This window comes from Corvus moneduloides, chromosome 4 (genome assembly GCF_009650955.1).
Source record: "Corvus moneduloides isolate bCorMon1 chromosome 4, bCorMon1.pri, whole genome shotgun sequence".
Classification (NCBI taxonomy): domain Eukaryota; kingdom Metazoa; phylum Chordata; class Aves; order Passeriformes; family Corvidae; genus Corvus; species Corvus moneduloides.
In genome coordinates this window covers 66,752,122-66,774,946 of record NC_045479.1, presented here as the reverse complement: position 1 = coordinate 66,774,946, position 22,825 = coordinate 66,752,122, and the positions used below count along the sequence as shown (strand labels likewise).

The 22,825-nt window shown below is 40.1% G+C and overlaps 1 long non-coding RNA gene across 1 annotated transcript; it reads left to right on the top strand.

The window, feature by feature from the left end:
- The first annotated feature begins 300 nt into the window (after window positions 1-300).
- Window positions 301-22,400, top strand: LOC116443345. The gene is made up of 2 exons (XR_004239840.1): window positions 301-1,015; window positions 11,416-22,400. It is a non-coding gene; the product is annotated as an uncharacterized LOC116443345 (long non-coding RNA).
- Window positions 22,401-22,825: the final 425 nt, after the last annotated feature.

Here is a 22,825-nt window from a genome sequence, read left to right as displayed (position 1 = left end):
GTGCGGTGGGTTAATGCCATCCTAGGCAGACCCAGTGTGAGGAGCCAATTCAGTTTTGATTTGCCTTCACAATGGTTGTCAGAGGCATGTGGAGGAGGGGTGCACATGCCCCATGTGCAGGAGGCAACTAGAAGCAGCCTTGTCTCTGAGGTGACTTCGCCAGGCAACACCCGACACGAGCAGGCAGCAGGAGACACTGTGGGGGAGCTTCTCCCATCAGGTCACGGAAAGGTCTCCGCCAATGGACGGCACAGAAAGGTTGGACGGGGCCGATGGTTCCCTGTCAGCGGGCAGACTCTGGGAGTCCGGGGGCTATAAAAACTGCGTCAGGGCTCGCTGCTGCTCGCTTGGGCGGGTGGGGTTCACTACTCCTGGCTGCTCCCGCTCGCTCCCCCCTTTGCCCTGGCCCCAGCCTGCCTTCTGGCTCTCCTGCCCTCGCACCATCCTGCCTTCTTGTGCCCCTGACCGCCGCCTTGCCGCTTCGCCCTGCGCTCCTGCCTGGGCTGCCTGCATCCTTCCCTGCTGCCAGATCCAGCCGTCACTGCCCACCCTGCCGCCCCGATCCAGCCCCTCGCCGCGACCCTGTCCCGGCTCCTGCTCCTCCCGTCCCAGCCCCCTCTCACCGCGTGCCCGGGGCCGTCGCCGCGGGAGCCGCGCCCGCCGGGAGCTGCGCAGGCTCGGTCCGAGCCGGCCCGGCAGCGGGCAGGCAGCGAGCACAGCCCCGGACACCGACAGCGCTGCCCTGCCTGGACACCGACAGCGCTGCCCTGTCATCTGGACACCGACAGCACTGCCCTGTCATCTGGACACCGACAGCGCTGCCCTGCCTGGACACCGACAGCGCTGCCCTGTCATCTGGACACCGACAGCGCTGCCCTGCCTGGACACCGACAGCCCTGCCCTGCCGGGACATCGAAAGCACTGCCCTGCCTGGACACCGACAGCGCTGCCCTGCCTGGACACCGACAGCGCTGCCCTGCCTGGACACCGACAGCCCTGCCCTGCCTCGCTGCTGGTAATGCCCTCTATTTCTCTCTGTCCTCTCTCTCCTCTCCCTCAGTCCTTTTCCATTTTCCTTTCTTCTATTCGGTCTCCTCTAGCCGTCTTTCGCTCAGGCAACTCCTTTTCCTTCTCCTTTTGTTATCAGTAAGCAGTTCTCAGATACAATGTTTGCCTCTTTTGGCTTCTTTATGTTTCCGACCATCCATTGTTAAAAGAACTCTCCGCAGTTCCCCACAGTGGAACGCGACACCCGGTATGGAGAGGAGTTAAACAAGTCAATCACCAAATAATCACAAAATTTTAAGCGTTTGTAGTAAGTGATCAAGTATTGTCAAGAAGTAGAAGCAACTGAAAAATGCTTCAGGATAAATATAGTAAAAAGTTTAAGGAAATAAACATGATCCTGTATTTATGAGATGTGCAAGTGCTTTCAAGACCTTCCCTGACATCCTTCCTGACAAAAGTAATGCTCCTACAGACATTGGCTTGCCTACAGCAGTGCCTGGCCAGAAAGCCTTCACATACAGAGATGGATGATAAACAGGAATTCTGTAGAAGAGGAGAATTCTCTGGGACTAATTACGTGATTGGCTGCAGTACTTGGTATGGACCAAGCAAGCTCATTCAGAGTGAAACTTGGTTCTGTTGTCTTTGCCTCGGCAGAGATTAGAATTAGCTGAACCAGGAGGTAACATGTGAATGCTCATGTCCATATTCTGGAATTAAGATAGAATTACCTGGCTTTTCAAATTATTTCTTGGTTCCAACTGATATTTTTGAAGGTAGAATTACCATTTCATGAAAAGCATATTAAATTAAAATTCATATGCTGAGCAAACACATTCCTTGAAATTTAAGTTCTAGCAAGTGCAGTACAACTAAAGAACTGTTATAATTAATTAGTAATGATAACAAAAAAATCATACTGGTATTTTTAGATGTATCTAAACTTGTGAAAAACAAATGAATTTTTCATCCGTTTAATGTGAGCAGATAAAGAATGAATGCTCTACTAGGAAAATTCTTAACTTTATCTGCAAAATCTTATCTCTTTAAACAATATAAAATTTATATGCTGACCTTTCAAGAAGAAACCACTGGAAGATATTTGAGATGATAAACTTCATTGTGAATGCTGTAATACTGAGACACATTCATATTCTGTGCTATAAAAGTATTCCTTTTGGATGATAATTTTGACCAGCCATAAAAATCACCAAGCCCCAACTCCACCTTCTGTGTCTAATACTGTACAATTGTACTGTCAGTCATTACACTCAACACTGGGTTTTTGACATTTTCAACATGACTGAAAGGGCTTATATGACTAAATTAAGCTCATTAAAATACTGCCAACTTGAAATCTTCATGGACAAAAGGAGGAAATGTCTAATACAGATGCACTTAACCCAGTTTAACCCTCATTTTGCTTGTGAGAATAAATCATTAGGTTTTATCACTGTAAAGAATAAATTTCTCTGTGTGTCATTGCTTTGAATAGGTTGGGTAAAAAGCCTACTCAAACCAATCCAGCACTCCCAACACTGACCATGCTTTAATCACACGAGCATGGGCAAGAGAGGGCCTTAAATTCTCAGAGCACGTCCCAGTGGAAACATTAAAGACCTTGCTAGTGGAAATGGGCTATCTAATACCACAATAAATATAAATCTGCCTGGAAAGATCCTGATTATCCTGGAAGTCTAACAAATTGAGACACTTGGTTTTGGTTAGGAGAAAGCTTTCAGGTTCTGCAAGTGTTATCTGCCCAACATTCATTTCATCTCATGCAACACTTCTAGATGTATGTTAAACTGAGGTGTGCAAGCCCTTTTATTTTCTATTATTATTATATTTTAGTTAAACAAAATGTTTTAGAGTTTCTGTGGCTGAGCGTGGATGAATTAGAATGCAAGCTTTGGTGGGAATTATAATTAGAAAAGCATGTTTGATCAGAAAGAAGGAAATTAAAAAAAATAGTTAAACTGTTACAGTCCTTTGGTTTTATATTGCCATTATCAGGTCTAGAAAAATGACAAGGAACCATGCTTAATATGTACTTTAAATCTGGCCAGTGTCTAATATGATGTATTACTTCAAATCAATGTTTTGAGTGAATCTTACCTGCAAGAAGACATTTGTAAAAGCCTTATGTGTTCTCATGTAAATATTCATCTCAGGCTCATAATTTCACTTGTGCACAAACAAAGAAATGTTGAGAGTAGAAGATGGGAATTTCTCATCCAAACCATTAATTTTTTTGTTATTAGACTAGTCAATAAAGGTCTGAAATAATCTTCTATATGTCAGATGAAAACAAACTTGTAGGGTAGAAATATTTATTTCTTTGATGTAATAAAAGAAGATTGTGTTTATTAGATGTTATCCAGGGATTTAAAACAATGAATCTCCTGAAGAAATCCAGGAAATACTGTTCTGGTTGAAAAACTACCAAATTTCTAATATTGGCTGATCATTCTGAGACTTTTTGTTCAAGCTCCGGATCTTACACGAGATTGATACCACCAGTTACATCCTTTAGTATTGTCAATATCAGTGTGTTCTTGGTAACTTCTGATCTCTATGGATATGGCTTAAAATCATAGTTTATTTTATGTTGCCTTTATATGCATTAAGGATTCAAAGCATTCATGCAGAGTGTAAGTATATGCTGTAACTGACAAAATCTCGACATCAAAATCTGCAGCTGGTCACCTGAGACTCTCTTTGCACACAGCATAGTTAGCAGAGATATATTTCATCACATCTTAAAATAAATGTCAAAAATGGGTCAAGTGTATCATACCCTGGAAGTCCTGATTTCTGTCTATTGACATTTGCAAACTCAGCTCTTGATGTCTGGTGCAGAAATCTGAGCACAAGTGTTTATACTTTCATTGTCAGATATGATTAGGAACTTGCAAATAGCACTGAAGTGATTGGAGAAACGTTCCTGAGGCATCTACTCCAAATCTGTCCAGCTGTTGAAGAGATGTATTTATTCCACAATGAGAATTAAAAAAAAAAAAAATCAGTTTGGAGGTATGATAATTTCATTTTCTCTGACTGGGATTCCAGTGGCACATGCAGGGGCACAGGTTTATGTGTGCTGATTGCAAAATTCATGAGAAGGCAATGCAGCTTGACATGATAGCTAATGAGCACCAAGTTCACATTTTGTCAGTAGTACAGGCTGTACTAAGCAATGAAAGAAATACTAAGTGATAACAAGTATTCTGCTTGACATGAATAGTCACGAAAAAAAGAAAGAAAGCAATAGTAAGGCTCAAAAGGATGGAATTCCTTAAAGTACTAAAAAAAAAAAAACCTGGTATTTAGAGCAGTTAAGTTGAAGACAAAGAGTTTTGGTCAGAGAGGATAAAGAAACTAATTGTTACAGCAGAGAACACAACAGGATGACAGAAGATAAAATTACAAGCAAAAGAGGGCCAAGTGGTTCTTTCTGTGTCTTTCAGAGTTGTTGATAATTGACAGTTCTTGGATTCAAACCAAAAGTCGTGCTATATTTGATAAAAAGATAACCCCAATAGCTTGGAGGGAGTTTCATGAGTGTATTTTATCTCACTTCATGAAAACAATCTGTATTTTTAACTGATAACAAGTTCATTTCTGTAGAGTAGGAAAGAAAGGTGTGGAAAAATGACTGATTCCCAAATATGATAAGAAAATAAGGTAGTGTTTAGTTTAGAAGGTGTGTCTGACAGCAAGCTTTAATTTATATGCCCAAAAGCAGTGGAAAATCTGGGGCAGGGGGAAATAAACCGTAACAAAAATAGAACAACCATCATTCTGAGGTATAATTTACCTCCATTAAGGAGGCAATACATATCATGCCTTGTTTTGAGCAAAGCCTCTGGATATACGGAGATTAGATCCCGTAGCAATTAAACCAGTGCCTCTGGAACAGTGCACATTTTCTGGTGTGTAATACAGGGTAAGGAAAAAAGTGGATTTATTCAACAGCAAAGGAAAGGAAAGGAAAGGAAGGAAAGGAAGGAAGGAAAGGAGGAAGGAAGGAATTCAGAAGGAAGGAATTCGGAAGGAAGGAATTCGGAAGGAAGGAATTTGGAAGGAATTTGGAAGGAAGGAATTAGGAAGGAATTAGGAAGGAAGGAAGGAAGGAAGGAAGGAATTCGGAAGGAAGGAAGGAAGGAAGGGAAGGAAGGAAGGAAGGAAGGAAGGAAGGAATTCGGAAGGAAGGAAGGAAGGAAGGAATTCGGAAGGAATTCGGAAGGAATTCGGAAGGAATTTGGTAGGAATTCGGAAGGAAGGAAGGAAGGAAGGAAGGAATTCGGAAGGAAGGAAGGAATTCGGAAGGAAGGAAGGAAGGAAGGAAGGAAGGAATTCGGAAGGAAGGAAGGAAGGAATTCGGAAGGAATTCGGAAGGAATTCGGAAGGAAGGAAGGAATTCGGAAGGAAGGAATTCGGAAGGAATTCGGAAGGAAGGAAGGAATTCGGAAGGAAGGAATTCGGAAGGAAGGAAGGAATTCGGAAGGAAGGAATTCGGAAGGAATTCGGAAGGAATTCGGAAGGAAGGAATTCGGAAGGAAGGAATTCGGAAGGAAGGAAGGAAGGAATTCGGAAGGAAGGAAGGAAGGAAGGAATTCGGAAGGAAGGAATTCGGAAGGAAGGAATTCGGAAGGAAGGAAGGAATTCGGAAGGAATTCGGAAGGAATTCGGAAGGAATTCGGAAGGAAGGAAGGAATTCGGAAGGAAGGAATTCGGAAGGAAGGAAGGAAGGAATTCGGAAGGAATTCGGAAGGAAGGAAGGAAGGAATTCGGAAGGAATTCGGAAGGAATTCGGAAGGAAGGAAGGAAGGAATTCGGAAGGAAGGAATTCGGAAGGAAGGAAGGAATTCGGAAGGAATTCGGAAGGAATTCGGAAGGAAGGAAGGAAGGAAGGAAGGAAGGAAGGAAGGAAAGGAAGGAAGGAAGGAAGGAAGGAAGGAACTAATTCTGGTGCACCTCTCTTAAAGGAAGACTGTCCCCGAAGACAACAAAACCATAAAAGATCATTAAAAACTGATTAAATGCGGACTGTTCTGGAAAACTGAGTTCAGGGCCACTGGACACCTCACTGTAATCCTAAAAGTTTAGCCCAGCTAAAGCTTTGTGACTTCATTGAATCAAGAATTACAGTCTGTCAGATGAATCACTCTTCCAAGGGAGACCATGGAAGCTGTGGCTTAACTGTTTTTTTACAGGAAAGGAGACTCTAGGGAAAAATCCACTTAACCCTTTCTTGGAGTTAGCAAAATGGTCATTGAACTGGAAATGCTTCAAAACAATCCGAGTTCAATAAACCACTCCTGAATTAAGCTGTTAATTAAATTTTCCAACCAGTTCTAAAGAAAAACATGAAATATTTAAGTTTCTGGGTCTTTCAAATGATAGTAACTGAAAGGAAAATGCATTTATAAATTTCATTCCAATGTAAATTAACCAGGTTTAGAAGTACACACAAGGGTCCATTTAGGAAGGGAAATGAGGAGTTTTGATTGTTCAACAGCCAACAGACTTATCTGCTCCCAGCAGAGTCTCCTTGGTGTTGAAACACTGCTCTTGTGTCTAAATGGAAAGCAAAAAATGATCTGTTTAAAGAAAATTCTGGTGTTGGTGTTGGGTACTCATGAAAAGTGGGACTTTTTAAGGAAACATGCTAACTTCCTATATGCAATTACCAGCATGCTATGTTTTTTCCTTTAAATCTACAGTTAAACATGAGCCTGCTTGGCAGCCTATAGGAGAATCATTAAAAGATGCAATCTGTTCCAGTTACAGTAACCTGCAGCGAATATTTCATAATTCAGAACTGTGGAGGTGTTGAATCCATACCTGAAACATTAATATCCTTAAAGCACATAAACAACTTAAGTGTCAAGGAATCTTTAACCACAAAGTTTCATTATGCTATTTAAATTCACACCTAAGGCTGCAGGGTAGGGTTGTTAACAGCTGACTTGGAATAAAGTATACACTAGGTAGGGTTTATTCTATTAGACTGACTTTGTATTCTTTCCATAGAGCTTGATTTATGAAATGAATGTATTAGGTTAATGCAGTAAATGAAACTTGATTGCTTGTGTTTTAAACATAGATCTGTGTACAAATAATTGATGGTATGGCTGTATTTTCCATTATGCAGTGACATTTTGCATAGTAACCAGCTGCTAATGAGGTTTTAAGAAACTGCATTTTTAAAAATCAGACTATGTGTACTCATGGACTGTATCTGGCAGCCTCAGAGAAAGCCTGTCACACCAAACAAGTTATTTTTCTGTGAGTTATCTGATAAGTGGCCTGTCTCCGTGCAGTGCTCTAATGTAAATCTTTAAAAAATGTAAGAAAGCCTCAATATGATCACAACATGGTCCTGGGTGTTTTGTAAAGCCAACAACTCTTCCAGCCAACTTAATATTCCAGCCCTGGGAGGGACTCCTCCCTGTGTTTTGGGAGCTCTACAAGTTGTTTCTGAAATTCCAATATAATTACTAGCTTTATACCAGAAATCCCATGGAAGAGGCCTGATTGGAATGTATGCATTTTCAAAAACTGTATGATTTTTTTAAAGGCTTCTTTTTGTAGCTTTGTTTAATGGAACTGGCTCCAACCTCAGCCTTATAAGAACAGAAATACTTTCCTTTCCAACATGTCAAAATATGGTCACTTGCTCAGCTTCAGAAAGATTACATTCATATTCTTGTCCATGCTGCTTCTCATGCCACATCCACAGAGCTATCCCTTTAACTTCCAAAGCCTTCCTTAAAATTGTTCTCTGGGCTGCTTAGAAATAAGCAAGCTAACATCAAGATAAGACCTTTGACCACTATTAGTGATCACCAGATAGACCAATATTATTTAATTTCCTTAAAAGCCCTTGGCTGCCTCTGCATAGCAGTTTCACCTCCACATTTATTTTTCAGCCTTTGGTAATATGGGTTCAAGGTCCAGTAGGCCTCCTCTCTTCATACAATGTAGATACTGTGGCATTTTATAAAAACAGACTTGGCACGGGATTTAGATCAAGATTAGTAGAGTTACAAGAAAGACACTTTCATGTGAGGTATTTAAGATCCTTTCTTATTTATTGACAAGACAGTCAACATCATCAATAGGATTTGTGAAGCCCTACAATTCACCTTTAAGAGACAAAACAAATTCGGGTCAGTATCTCAGGCATCTAAAGACATTTGGGATGCTTGAGAGTGTCCAAGATACAGAGACAGAACTGACATCTCACACGCTACCAATGATCTTTTGAAGCAACACTTCAGGTCATTTCAAATTACACTGGAGGTCTAAATTGCATCCTTAGTCTGAATTCCACATTTTTCATGTAGAAGGTAATTTAGACTATGTAATTTTATTCTGTTATTAAGAAGGAGAGCCAAAGTATCTGTGGCAGAAAAACACTGGGAAATTTGTATGAGTGCTGAGCTACCTTGAGCCCATTATAAATATTATCTCTATTCAGATGTATAACCAAAATTCTTCTTTTCTATAGACACCTTCCTGGGGTTGTGCATGTGTTCATTTGGTCTTCCCCAGTCTGGCAAACTGTCTGTTTCTAAACCTATGCAATTCCTGTGATTAATGCCTGATGCCAAGACCAAGGGAGACACACTTCTCAGAACTATTTCCCTCTAAACCACTCAGTCTATGATGTAGATAAAAGATACCAGCTGGACAAGTTGCTTGTATCTTTCCTTCCAGAAGAGAACACATTTTGAAAGTCTAGTAAAGAAGACTTATTTTGATCTAGCTGGTGGTTAAACTGGTTCTGATCTAGTAATTGCTCTTTTAAAATACACTTTCTACAGGACTGTAGCCTAAATTTAGCACAGTGAATGTTTTTGTTCAAAGGCCATACTAGTCAACAATTTCCAGTGCTGGAAAATATTATAAAAATTACTGGGAGCAGCAGGCTGTCTGTTTTTTCCAAAAGCATTAGAAATTACCAGCTCTGAAATGAGACCCAGGCTCCCAGCTAGCCTGGAAAAGGAATAAGAACCACCTATTTCTGCAGTACAGTTCTTGAATTAATTCTGGCTTCTGGTTGGAAACATAACTAATTTTCCTTTCATTTTTACGTTCTTGAAAGTTTTTTTGATTAAAACTGGGAGGTGACATGACAGGAGAATGCCAACTTTGTGCTGCTTGTTTCTTGAGTACAAGAAAACATGTTCCCTGATGGAGACCTCATGGAAAAGTTCTGTAAGTCAGAGGAGAGAGGGGTTGAAGGAGAGAGGGAGAAGGGAGAAAAGGACGGGAAAGTGGGAGATTAGTGAAAGAAGAAAGCTGTAAAGTGGAAACTACAAAATTTTTGGGTTGCTGCTTCCAGGATTTTGTTCTGGAAAGGAGGACTTGATTGTTCTTTGAAAGGAGCAAGTCTGGGAAAGCAAGTAGAGGCAGAAATGATCTCTGGCCTAAGCTTTCACAGCAGCTTGGCTGAGCTGTAGACAATTTTACAGTGGAGATGAGACAAGTTTGGAGACAGGCTTGAGCATGGAATAGGGTTGCACTCCAAAAGCCACAGGTTTTTAAAGAAAAATGAGAGGTTGTGTAAGGCATTAAAGAGCATCTGAACTGGAGACCTTGGCTATGCTATTATGATTTGTAGATATATAGCTGTTTTGCCGTCACTGGGTGATACAAATTGTAGTGCCTTTGCTGTGAGTTGAAAATCAATGTTTTTCAGAAATGAAGGTGAAAATATTTCAGTGAAAGCTTATCAGATTCATCTCTGTACAAACAGCAACTGTTATCTATCTCAGAGGCTTTAAGTAAATGTTAATATTTGCATAATTGCAGATAAACACATTTAATGAATAGGAAACTTTGACATATTCTGAAAAAGCTTCTTAAAACCAAACCCAAACTCAACACAAACAACAGAAAAACCAACCAAAATTTCATTTTAGTTTATTCCATCCTTGATTAGTTTAAAGGAAAATATTTTATTGTAGAAACATGGTTTAAGAATAAATCTCTGTTCAAGTCAGCACTGGAGTAGTTGCTTAATTTCCATTGGCACCTGTGGGACCTAAGCGTATGATTCATATTAGAAAGATGCTTAAGTGCTTCCCTGAATAGGACTGTGACACAGTGACCCAGCCCCAAAAGTGTATTAGTGCATTACATGCAGTCTCTATAATATGCCAGTAAACCAGAAATAAAATGTCTGCGTGTGCCAAAAACATCTCATGATATGTAGCTGACTGAATGGTACACTGTGGGTTTACTACTGTAACTCATTTTTATCACTGCAGTGCAGCTGATTTTCTGAGAGAAAAGGTAAACAGGATAGAAGAATCAGCACTCCCTGATTGCTCTGTACCTAAAGAGATTTATTCTCAAGCTTAGGAACATTCCTTCTGCATTCTGATACACAGCAAGCAGCTAGAAGAAAGGCTATGCTATTCCTGGGGCTCTCAAACAGTAGAGAAATAAAAGGATTCCTGAGACACAGACTGAAACTTTGCCAGCACTCAGGAGAAAATCCTCAAATGTAAGTGAAAGGCAGAAATACAGTGGAAGAATAAATTCATTCAGCAACTCCTCAATTCACTCGTTGAGAAATATCCTCCCATATGACAGCTAGGATAAGACACATTTTGTTTCCCTATTTTTATCAATTTATTTTATAGGTGCGTCCTGTTTTATAATTATGTATCTTACTCTTTTGCTTAGCTGGAATACAGTTTGTCCTCCTATTAAGTCCAGAAGTCAAAGTGATTAGATAAATCTGGGGGAGTACATAACACATGTTCAAGCAAAAACCCCCAATAAATCAGTGTTGCAAGTAAATTCATTGTAGGGTCTGTATTTTGAGAGGAATTAGGGGATTGAGAGTGATGGTGTGCTCTTGCTAAATTCCAGTGCTTGGATCAAGGTCTGAAAGAAACTGCTCCTAGATGGCAATAGGCAATTCATGACTAGAACTACACTGTCCCAGGGAAATAAATATTTAATTGCTCATTAATACTTTCCCTGCCCGGCTCTGTGGGTCCCGCGTGCCCCCACAGACGCACGGGTGGGTTCAGTGTTACAGTAGGTAGCAAAGAGTCCAGAAGGGCGTTTGTGTGCGTTCCGGCAGGAGCATTTATTGCTGCTACACTGTCCAAGGGTGCAGAGGCAAATACCAGCATGACCCCAAAACTCACAGTTTTATCCGGGGGCGGGGAAAAGGTGGGACCAGGGAACGGGGAGCAACGGGGAACTCAGGGGGAGTGAGGAGGGGTAGAGGCTGACAGCCTACCGGGGAATCCAAACTGGGATAGATTAATGTAACAGAACAAGCATCCCGGGAGAAGCCTTTTTGATCACCCTAACATAAAGTGGTTCTTGTGGTACTGGGGACTTGTCTTACTGAGAGCTCTCTGTCCCTTGTAGTGTGTGTTCACCGGCCACCACAGCTCATTGCACTGAAAACTGCTGCAGCTGGAAGACTAGGATGAAAAAACCGCAGACAACTGGAGTTGGAGAAGTCACAATATGTAGGTGAAGATGTGCAGGAGATTAATTGAAGAAGGTGAAGTCCGTCCTATGTAAATGGATGCAGGGGCTAGGGGAGCTCAAGCACAGAGAAACTCTGATTGGAGAACTAAAATTCAGAGGGGTGTCTTGAACTTGGGAATGCCGCTTGGAAGATGGATCCCATGGGAGAGTGTGGAACACAGAGCAGAATAAGAGAAGTCTAGAGATGACAATGAAAAATATTACTACCTACAGGCAGGGATCCTGGCTGTAAAGTACAGAGGGAGCAGAAGTAATTTGTTACCACGCAGGTTTGCATCGAGGAAGATGAGACAAATTCAGGCTGCTTCAGAGACTCCCAGAGTATCTCATCAATACAAAATTGATTTATAAAATTCCTGCAATTACCTTGATTTAAGGAAGCAGTAAAAATTAGTCTGTATTGTAGCCGTGAACATCTGCTGTACAATCCTGATGGGCTGTGACAGCAGTAAAAGCATGAGAATTACTTCAGGATTACTTCAGATCACCTACTCACAGATGATGGATATGGCACTTCAAGAAGTCATCCACACATATTTCCGTGAAAAGTAACTCAGCAAAACCAGTAAATAGCAGATTGAAAAGGTCTGGAAAGCATTACAAGGAAAGTGGATGTGCCATAGAGTAGTAAGGGCCATCTACTAGTGAGGGACAGAGGAGACAAGGAGGCTGCTTGGGGCAAAACATCTCAATCAGGGCCAGTGCCCCTCAACCACGAGCAGGGCAGGCCAGGGCATCAGACACCTCCAGAAGGGATGGAGACAGGATAAGGCCAGCCTGTGGCATTGTCCTGTGGGTGGGGATCAGGATCCAAATGAGGGAGGAGAGCCAGAGTCAGCCCCAGACTGTGATGGCCACAAAAGGCAGTGGGGGTGGAGCAGTGCCCGATTTCCAAGAATGGCAACATGTGCACTGAGGAATGCCACAACTATGAATTTCAAATGCTAGGTGTTGAAGAGGATTTAAACAACAAGGTTTAAATTACTCTGTTTAAATTGATTATCATAGTTTCTGAATTGAACCTGAATTTTGGTACAATGACTGAATTGTAATCTAACCGATGAAAGATATACATGACTGTTTCCCATGCTGCTGCCAAATAGTCATTGTTCATATAGCATTAACACGTGCTACTTTTTCTAAAGGGACTAAAACATGTATTTGCTCTGACCTGACTGATTTTTGATTTTTTTCATGGAAAATGATTCTATTTTATATGTTGCTAAGATGGCCCTGCAGGTAAACTTTCTAAATCCCTTATCTTTATTGAAATTGCCCAAAGAAATGGGGGAAGTGAGCTTGATTCCCACCTTACTCTCTCTAGCCCTAGAGACTTGGCTTTGATGGTGATTACCTTCTCTCAGAGGACTTACACAAAAAACAACTGCTTTGAATTCCTGGGTTGATACAGATCTGAAATCATCACCCACCACTCTCTTTTTTATCTTCAAAAGAACAAACAAAATTCCACACAACCATTTAAATGAGCCTAAAGTGCGAGGTGTTAAAATATTTCCCACAAAAGGCTTATTGAGGAAAACCTGTTCTGTTATTCAAGCATGTCCAAATCTACAGTATGCATGCATGCTCTGTTTTCACACAAAAATCATGGTAGGAAATATTAAAACAGAATACAAGAATTCTCAAAAAAACCCCCCTCCAAATGCTCTAGTTTGATTGCAGTTGTAATGTATTTGTGTGCCTAAAGCATCACTACTGTGTTGCTTTGTGAATCAAAAAGCATTTTTATTTTTAGATGTTCTTTCAGCCATGGATGGAACTTCTAATCAACATGAACAATTTCATCCTTTGTTACCTTCTATAAATTGTATAAAAGATCCTATTTACATTGAGGGAGCACAGAACAAAACTTCACATATTGCAGAAGGTTGCCTAGTATAATGTGGGATTGAAGGTGCCTTGCATAAAGAAAAAGGCAAATCACACCCGTTTTCTCGGTGAATTTACTGGCAAATGCAGATCTTCTCAGCAAGGTAGTGTCCCAGATACAATACCTGTGTTTGAAAGTAGGAGCAAAAGAGGGAAGTTTGCTCCTTCTTTACTTCATTTGCTTTATCTTTCTCCATAAACCTAACTAAATATCAAGTGTATAAAAACCACTTGGAAGTGGAAAAAACAACAAAATACCACAATGCATTCCTTGACTAGGATGCTCCTCCCGAAGCAGAACTCTTGGAATATGGTGTTGGCACACCAAGCCTGTATTCAGGCAGGGACTGTGAGCTGGGTGATAAGGCACTTCCTTCAACCCAGACTTTTTCTCATCCAATCTGTCAGATGTTGTTTGTCCATTTCCCTGCATCATTGTGAGCCTTAATCACTTAGGACAATGCTCATATAATCACCAGTGGAGAAAGGTTAAGGGTCTTAATGTGCCCCAAGCACTATAAAACCTCAGAGAAGAGGTTCAGTGACTGAACAATATTATCTTAAAGGCTAAAGGTGTTTTTTTCTCCTTAATGCATACAACTAGACATGCTCTTACTGTAATGAGCAGAAGTGGCTATGAAGGTCATTGACAATACTCTGTATTTATAGAACCATTTATAAATATTCCTGTTGCTTCCCATCATTGTGGAGGAGTTTTACAATCCTTTCCTTTCATCAAGTTGGCCAGTGACACAATTTCTTCTACAAAATTTTTGGAGCATGTGTGGAACTTGGAACAATAGTCAGGAATTTGGATGTTTGTGTTTAGGCTCTTCCATATTCTTCAGAATTATTAAAGCCTTTACCTACTCAGGGACTTTAATGAGACTTTCACAGTTCCATATGTAGAAATTAACTGATTTAGAGGAAGGTCTCTGAGATTGAGCAGCCTCAAGCACTTAATGTCTTCTGTCTAATTATGAAAGCAATCATCACCTACCTAGCTGATATTTCAGGTTCTAGGTTCAGCAGCACTGACATCTCACACTCTCTTTGTGTTCCTATTTTAAAACAATGAAAATTAGATGGCCCACTGCTGTTTTAGCAGACATTTTAATGGGTCATGGAACTTTTTTCTCTGATACAACAAGGCACATCCTAAATTAAATGGTTTCAGTAACAGGATCACTGTAGCCAACTTGGCTTCAAATTGACATAAGTTAGCTTAGCACACTGAGTAAATCCTCAGGAGGCTGGTGTTAAGATACCAGAGATACTCCACCATTGGACATCCAAAATACTTCCAGAAAGTAGTCATACATTTCTGTTTCACTATAGGCATCTCTGAGGGAGAGGAGGGCTCAAGTCTGAGTCATGTGGTTGTGGAGGCCTGTGCAGCTTTTGTATACATTGAGTATAAAAAGGATATTTCAGGCTCTGGGATGTCCATTTGGCACTTCTTCAAGAATGTGAAAAGCAGGATTAAATTAAAAATTCAATGTTCTGAAATAGCTGAATTTTTCAAATAATAAGACACAAAAAACTTCTTTACTGAAAGCAAAACTTCTGTCCAATAAAATAATTCTAAAAGAAACAAAATCTCTTCTTTTTCCCCATGATGTGATCAAGTACATTTGTCATGGGTAGCTTGTAAAGTGCATGTTTCTAACACTGTGTTCATCACAAGATTTGTACATTGCAAAGGCCCAGTAAAACCTCAGAAAAAGCTTGGAAAACGGATCCTTGCTCATTATAACTAGAGCATGGAACAGACTGATATCTGAGCAGTGAGCTAACAAATGACCCATTACAGAGGTTATTTAAATGTTTGGAATAAAAATGGTAATACCTCTTTAGGTACTTCCAATGGCAACTCAGGAGTTTGAATTCTCTGTTGTAACAACAAAATGCTAAACAATTTAATGAGAAGAGCCTGAACTATTAAACCCTATAAAGGTCACATTAATTGAAATCTATGCGTAAGTCATTTAACTGGAACTTGATTTTTTTTATGTGGATGTTGATTTTTCCTTTTCTGTGGTTAAAGTCTATCATTATATAAATGTTTACACAATAACATTGATACTGTTTCTCTTTTATGAGTGAATGTATAACCTGCTTTCTATATATTGTGATGGCTATCACAGTTCTGTATTTTTATTTACCTTTAGCTTAGTATTTTAAAATATTAAGCACTGGTAACCTAGTCGCTAGCAGTAGAACATTGCCTCTATACACAATCCTAATCTCCACCCCAAATTAACCCACAGTAAAATCAGTACTTTAATATTCTGCGCCTTACTTTAAAAAAAATCAGTGGTTTTAGGGAGTATCAAGTGTGAGGATCTTTCTTTAGAGCTGAGAGACCCTGAATTCCAGGCTGGAGGTGACAAGGTTTACCTTGTTCGCCTTACAGACAGAGTGGGATTTTTTAGGTACTGTAATCCAGACTTCCTCTGTGCAGTGACAGGTCCAGAAGATGATTCAAGTCCCCCATTACAATATAATCCTCTGAGTACAGTCTGTTACATATAAAGTGAGTTTAGGCTGACTATTCCTAATACAGATGTCAGACTACAGCTAGTAGTGTGTATGTTTATAGGGCTGCTCATAAGCATTCCTGTAAACTGAATAAAGCTGCAAGTGTCTTTAAAACATAAAGGAAGACATTTTTTCATGATGGTTCTCTGAGTATGGAGGCTCTGGAAAACTTCAATTAATTTGCTGTGAAATATTTTCTATTTGCAGAGAAATGTGTAGGATTAATGAATACTGACACCTGAAAGTCTTGGAGATCCAAGTATTACAATGGAAACACATCAGCTTACTGTACATCCCCAAAGTCAGCCAATGCCCCCCCCCCTTATCAGTCACTTGATAAGCAGTTCCACTGCTTAGGACTTATTTTGCTTAAGTTAAGATTGTTTCATATGGTCCTCAGAAATTTAGCACAGCAAGCCAAGCTAATAGCTTTGTGCTTCATTTGCCTGAAACAATTATTCTGGTCTTTTCACTTGGAGAATTTTTTCACTCAGTGGTGATGACTAGAGTTTGGCTGACTTTTTTCTGTCTGGTCACTCTAAAGTTTTGTTATCTGATACATGGATAAAACTCCATACAAACCAATCTAAAGTAAACAAAACCTCAGAAAAATGGGAACAAACAAATGAGAACTGGAGGAGCTTTGCTTGGGATGTACAGCATCTGCGGCCTTGCTATGCTGAACATTTGAGATAAAGAGCTGAGAGCTTTAGACAATTTCTTCTCATTCATAATTTCGTGTTCATTTTTATATCATGGACATAAACCCATCTGCTGCTAAAACACAGAAAATTATTTCTATAAAGCTGGAATTGTTGCAGTAAACAACACTTCTACTTTGTGCAAGTAGAGAAACTCAGCAGTTTTACGGTAGCATTACTAGAAACAGTTCTTTAGCAGAAACCTTTGCTTTGTAACTAGAATGTGTAAGGGTGTAAGTGATGGAGCTTCAGCAAAGCAAAGAATATTCATAGCAAACATCTGGCTGTACAGTAGGTTTATAGCTAATATTAGAATAATTTAAACTTAAGTCACATTCTCTCTTGTAATCAGATAAAGTGATTTCAGACCATTCTGGCTTGTAGCCATTAAGACTACTAAATCCTGAGCAAGGGTTCGTGCTTTTAGATCTCTTTTTTTTACTCTTTTCACTGGTGGTGACCCATTCAGGGAAACTATTAAACCAGCCTTCCTCATCAGCACGCTATTCTCTTTCATTCTTTTCCAGATCTTGTTCTGCTGTTAGGCTTAATTCATAGCCCTGTGTATGAGGTCCACCACCTATCAATGATCACGTTTGCCATTTCTTACGGGCAATCTGTCAGCTGTCATCTGCCACATTTCACCATCATTCAATTTAATTAGAACATTGAACGATTATCTTGATATTATCCTTTTACTTTAGCACCTTAAAAATCATTGTATTACTTATATTGAGCAGAAAAACTAGAGAAGAAAATATATACCAGAATAAGAAGGGATTTTTAAAAGGGATTAATAGATAGATTTTCAGAATAGAAATCACAGAAGTTTCCTTACTGTTGCTTCCATGACGTAAACCAGGACAGTGTTGTGCCATGCAACCTCAAATAAAAAATCAAGTTTTTACTTTGAATTTAAAAATTGGGAGGAAACCATAGCTGTTAACAACTCAGCAGTTAGCAATTTGTAGGGCTCAGGTCTAAATCTGATTTAGTTCTAAATTTAGGAGTCTATGATGTATATATCTTCAGGTGAGTGAGAGACATGTTTCTCTCTCTCATAGAAGTCAGTGGAGATCTAGCACAGGATTTAGTCTGGTTAGATTTCTGGTGGAATTTCAGGTACCCTGTGGCAGCTGCTTGGCCTTCCTCTGCCAATTGAGAAGGACATGGCTGCCCTGTAAGTCCCTTGTTGTATTTTCCAGTCCTGTGAAAGTCTCAGACTCCCTACAGCATTTCAACTGGTGTCAGACACCTACCTTTAGATAAATTAACAGAATAAAGTAAAAGCTAGAGATCACAGTTGGCCAAAAGCCAGGTTGCCTAAACCAATCTAATCTAATGCCATTTGAAATATTTCATAGAACCTCAGCAAGGCTCCAGCTGTCACTGTCATACATCTCCCCATTGTTCTGTATCATCTGATAAGCAGCATGTCTTGTGTGGCACGAGATGCGTGTACGTCATGCAAACGAGTCATGTCATAGATGTCTATTCTTAGAGGAGCTGAGTGGCTTTTCCACGTGCTGCCAATGGTGTTAAATCAAAATCTCTGTTGATAATTATAAGATCTTAGATATGTACTGAATATATAAAAGTCTGCATATATATTCCTAAATTTAGGCACATTTTTTGCAATCTAAATCTGCATTACGTTAAATTTTATTTATGCCAGTCTTTTGATAGTTCTAAATACCCCTGCAGAGGAACAGGGTTTCCACCTACCCATGTTGAAATACACAGATCCAGGACAGCAGCTCGAGTATATCCATGTAAGTCAGCAGTGGACAGCAGTAGCTGGTAGCACTCCACACTCATACCCTCGAGACCAGCTGACCTGCAGTTTTGGCTTTGTGCTCCACAGTCAGAAAACATCCCTGAAGGTGCTCAGTCCAAAAGTGTTGTGTTTTGCTGCCTAAAGACGTGGTTAGACAGCAATTCCAAATGGAATGCTGTCCAGGGCACCTGATGGGAGGCTGGTCTTAGTCTGATGGAAGTAGTAGCAGGTGTGGAGAGATCGCTTTGGAAACAAAATGGGCCAGCACAATTTTTGTGTTAATGCAACATGTGTTCTTAGTTTCATTTGCATTAAACCTTTTCAGTCCATGTGTGTTTATGCAATTGAAGAGAAAAGCTAACATTACATAAAAGTACACAATGCAACTTTTGGAAAGCAAAGTGTGTATTTGGGAGACAACTGTTCACATCAAGGCCCAGCTGGATTTTTTTTTAATACCAAGGCAACTCAGTAAAACCAATGAACAATCTTGTTGTTGTAACTGAACAAGATTTATCCCTTGCTGTCTCATTTTTACAGCTGCATGGGGTGCTTATAAGGGTCAGGATTCTGTCCTCTTTTTTACCCCATTCCCCAAAATCTCAGCTTTCAATCAGCACTGTCACAGAATCCGTGGAGGGGAAAATATATAAATTGGCCAAGAATTTGTTCTTGCTCCTCTGTTTTTTTTATACTTAAGAACTAAAAGCTTTTCTTTGAGCAGCATGAGCACAGTGTGTTTACTTTCTGACATTGAGGGGTTTTTGGAAATGCTTGATGTGATTTGTACTTCTGGTGTTTGAAAACTGAATGGTAATAAAAAACAAACAAAAAACCTCCAAGCCAACAGTAGAACACATTTAGACAGAAGGAAAACAAAGCAAGGTGGAACTCTCTGTTGGAATCTAATAGTGAAGATGGGAACTACATTAATAACTCTGAGGGGAAATCTTGAATCTTGTTCAATTTGGATTTTTCTTGGGAATGTTTGGGAACACTTCTGTTTAAGTTAGCTTGTTGTGACCTGGAAGAAATTACAGCTTTAATAATATTCATCTGTGAAAATCTGAACAAGCTAATTATGTTTAGGCATGCCTGGGCTGAGGTGTTACCCTAATTTAAGGCAACATTTTGTGGCTTAGCGGTGCAATAGTCACAGACCATAAGGAAACATAGAAGAGACTATTAAGTCTCCTCCTTGCAGGAAGAGCTGTGTGTGGTCCTTCATCCTACATGTACTCTCAGTAAAATGTAGAAATCACTGGAAAATAAAGATGATTAGTGGAGCAACAGAACTCAGCAGTGAATGGCAGCTCACATTTCTGGGTCAGCTGGAACTTAGATGTGTCCTTACTAAATTTCATACTCTTGTCAAAGCCTTGGAAATTGTAAATTGTGAATGGAACATTAATATAGAGTGTCTGGGAAGCAGCCAGTTGCCCATGCAGTTGCTTCCCAAGAAATTAAAGGAGAAGTCTTAAGATGCTTTCGGAAGTACTTTGGGCAAAGAATACTTCTGATTGTATATATTTGCTATTTTTATTGCTGCACATTTCTAAGTCCACGTTCAGAAATGGTGTATTTTTCTCCTTGATTGCTGGAACACCTAGATAGTTCACTATAATTTTACCAAAATACTCATTGGGAGATATAATTTGTTTTTATTAGTGATCCTAGAAACTTAACCTGGCCTATAAAACTGTCTGGCTGAAGGATTGCACATATATAACTTTATTTACTCTTTTCTACTCTACCTGGCAAACATTTCACAACTGCACACCATGTTTCAGTGGAAAGTAATCATTGTACTGCCAATGGCTTAGAAGAGGGTCTCCATCCTCAGTTGTAAATTTACCAGTCTTCACTGAGCAACACTGATTAATCCCAGATGAGCATGTGATTTGAGAATCACAGAGCTGGGATGGAAAACTAGGGGTCACATTTCTGTTTAGAGCGGCACATTCACATCTCCAGTTGCCTTAAGTTTTGCATACCTTAAAATCAACAACTGACTTACCTAACCTGGCAGGAATAAAGCAAAACAAAACAATACCCCCCCCCAAACACTCTTGTGAAATGAGGAAGATGAGAAACACGCCAGTATGGCCTTTATATCTGTCATATCTTGCTGACTATTTTGCATTCCTATGCTATTGCAGCAGTTTCTAAGTATGAAACTTCCTTTTCAGTGGTGTGTGTGGTGGGAAGTTATAAATTAGACCTATAGACAAGTACAAATCTGAGGCAGAATGTGGATTATTCACATCAAAAGAAGGAGCTGTCTTTACTAGAGTTCTCAGTGACTCTGCTATCCCACCCAAAATACTAGATAATGATCTGTAGGAGAGAAATCTGTGCTGGCAACCAGCAGAACTAGCATTAATAGGTCTTTTTTACTTCCATATTTTAGCAAAATCTTTCAACACAAGCATGGTTTAGTGGGTATCTGGGGACTTAACTGAAATATGGCCATTTCACTCACATTGTGATAGAACACGTACATCTAAGCATGATCTTTTTCCAACTTGTGAAAGAAAAGTGGCTTAAGAAGCAAAATTGTGCTTTAAGGAGTTAAACCTCCGATCGCATACTTTGTTCCCACTTTCTGTGACACTCAAAGCTGTCTTTCTAGTTTTCCTCTCATTTGAAAATTCTCTTGCAAGCGGGGAGGTTGTGCTCTGGTGATTAAACACAGATTTTAGTGGCTTGCTTTATTAACAATGCCTCTGTTTCTGCCAAATGTTGTTGTTGCTTCAGGATTCTTTGGTGTGTACCAAGAGCTGGCACATCTCCTGCATTTGTTCTGGCACTTTTCAGTCCCCACAGTGCAGCAGCACAGGCAATAGAAGAGTAATCCAGCAAAATGCCCCAGGGACAGAAATGCCAACCAACCAAAGCCTGACTTGAGTAATGCAGCCAGCACACTTGAACTGTCCTGGAAAATAGGAACTGGAGGAATAGAATTGAATTTTACAAAAGATACTATTAAAGAAAATAAAAACTAAAAAAAAAAAAAAGGACATTTGAATTGAGCTCAGTTTTAAAGCCAATGTGAGACTGAGCATGGAGCTGTGTATAGCTGCTCCCAGGGCAGGGCAGGAATCAAACTGGTCCTCATTTTCCCTGAGAGCGTGAAAAGGATTGATGCCATCTCTCTCACAGGCATTGATTACTTTTTGCTTAGTTCTGGCTAGATGAGAGCTGCGTGCCATCCGTTCCCACCCACCTGGTGATGAGGTAGGCAGATTTCAACCTTCTCTCATCACAAAGCCTGAACATCTTCCAGAAATGCAGCTGTCCCCATGAGGGACACTGACCTGTGTCCTCTTGTGCGGGAGGAGTGGTCTGTGCCCATCAAATGTGAGGCAGGAGCACACAGAGGCTTGGGGACAGACACTCAAGTGTAAAGCTGAAAATGTAACTGCTTCATGACCAAGAACCCAAATTTGTACAAAACACTCTAGAGCAGCAGAGTGGGAAGGCATATGGAGTGCCAGGCTGTGATTTGAAGCCAGAATTTTCCATGTGGAACTTGAAGTCCGTGCTGGGATCTGCAGTGTAGTGGGGAGATCACCAACCTGCGAGGCACCTCAACCTACGGCGATGTCCCTTGCCACAGGAAACAGACACCTCGGTGTACTGAAAGCAGCTTTGTTACACCAGCTTGGCCTCCTTCTCCTGGAGAGACCAAATGTGTTCCAGCTCTGCTCCCACCCTAAACCTGGAGAACTCACAGAGAAGTTGCACTGAGGTCTATTTGCCACCCCACCTGCAATATAGGAATTACAGTTCTTGTTTAAAGTGCTCTGTGATCTATAGCTAACTGTGAACTATTCATTTCTTTGTTCCCTGATCAAAAGAGCTCTTGCTTCCATTTAAGAGTATTTTTTTTTCTCAGATCAGTAATTTCTTTGCTCTATCCCAAATAAAATTGTTTTTAAAAAATATTATTATATTGCTTTTCATTTAGTCAAACATGTGAAACATCTTACTAAATACTTTCCAATGCTTTTCCAGAAGCTTTTAAAAGAAATATAATTTATATGAAGAGTCATTTTTTAACATGGTATTTCTATAAAAAGTCATTTATTTCTTTAGATAGGACAGGTAATATTTTCCTTCTGCCATCCCACTGACATTTTGACACTCTTCTGCTTCCGTCTGTTCTTGGATAACAAAAAACAGCGCTTAAGAAATTACAGGGGATTTATTTACAGTGATACATTCATCAGTGAGGTGGCAATAGCCACTCTGGTACTCATTGCAATCATATGAGTTTAAATAAATTCCCAAACAGCTGTGATGCCTGCTCTCTCCAGCTGTGCTGCCCATGACTATTTTAAAGATCATTAACAATATTCATGTAACAGCAAAC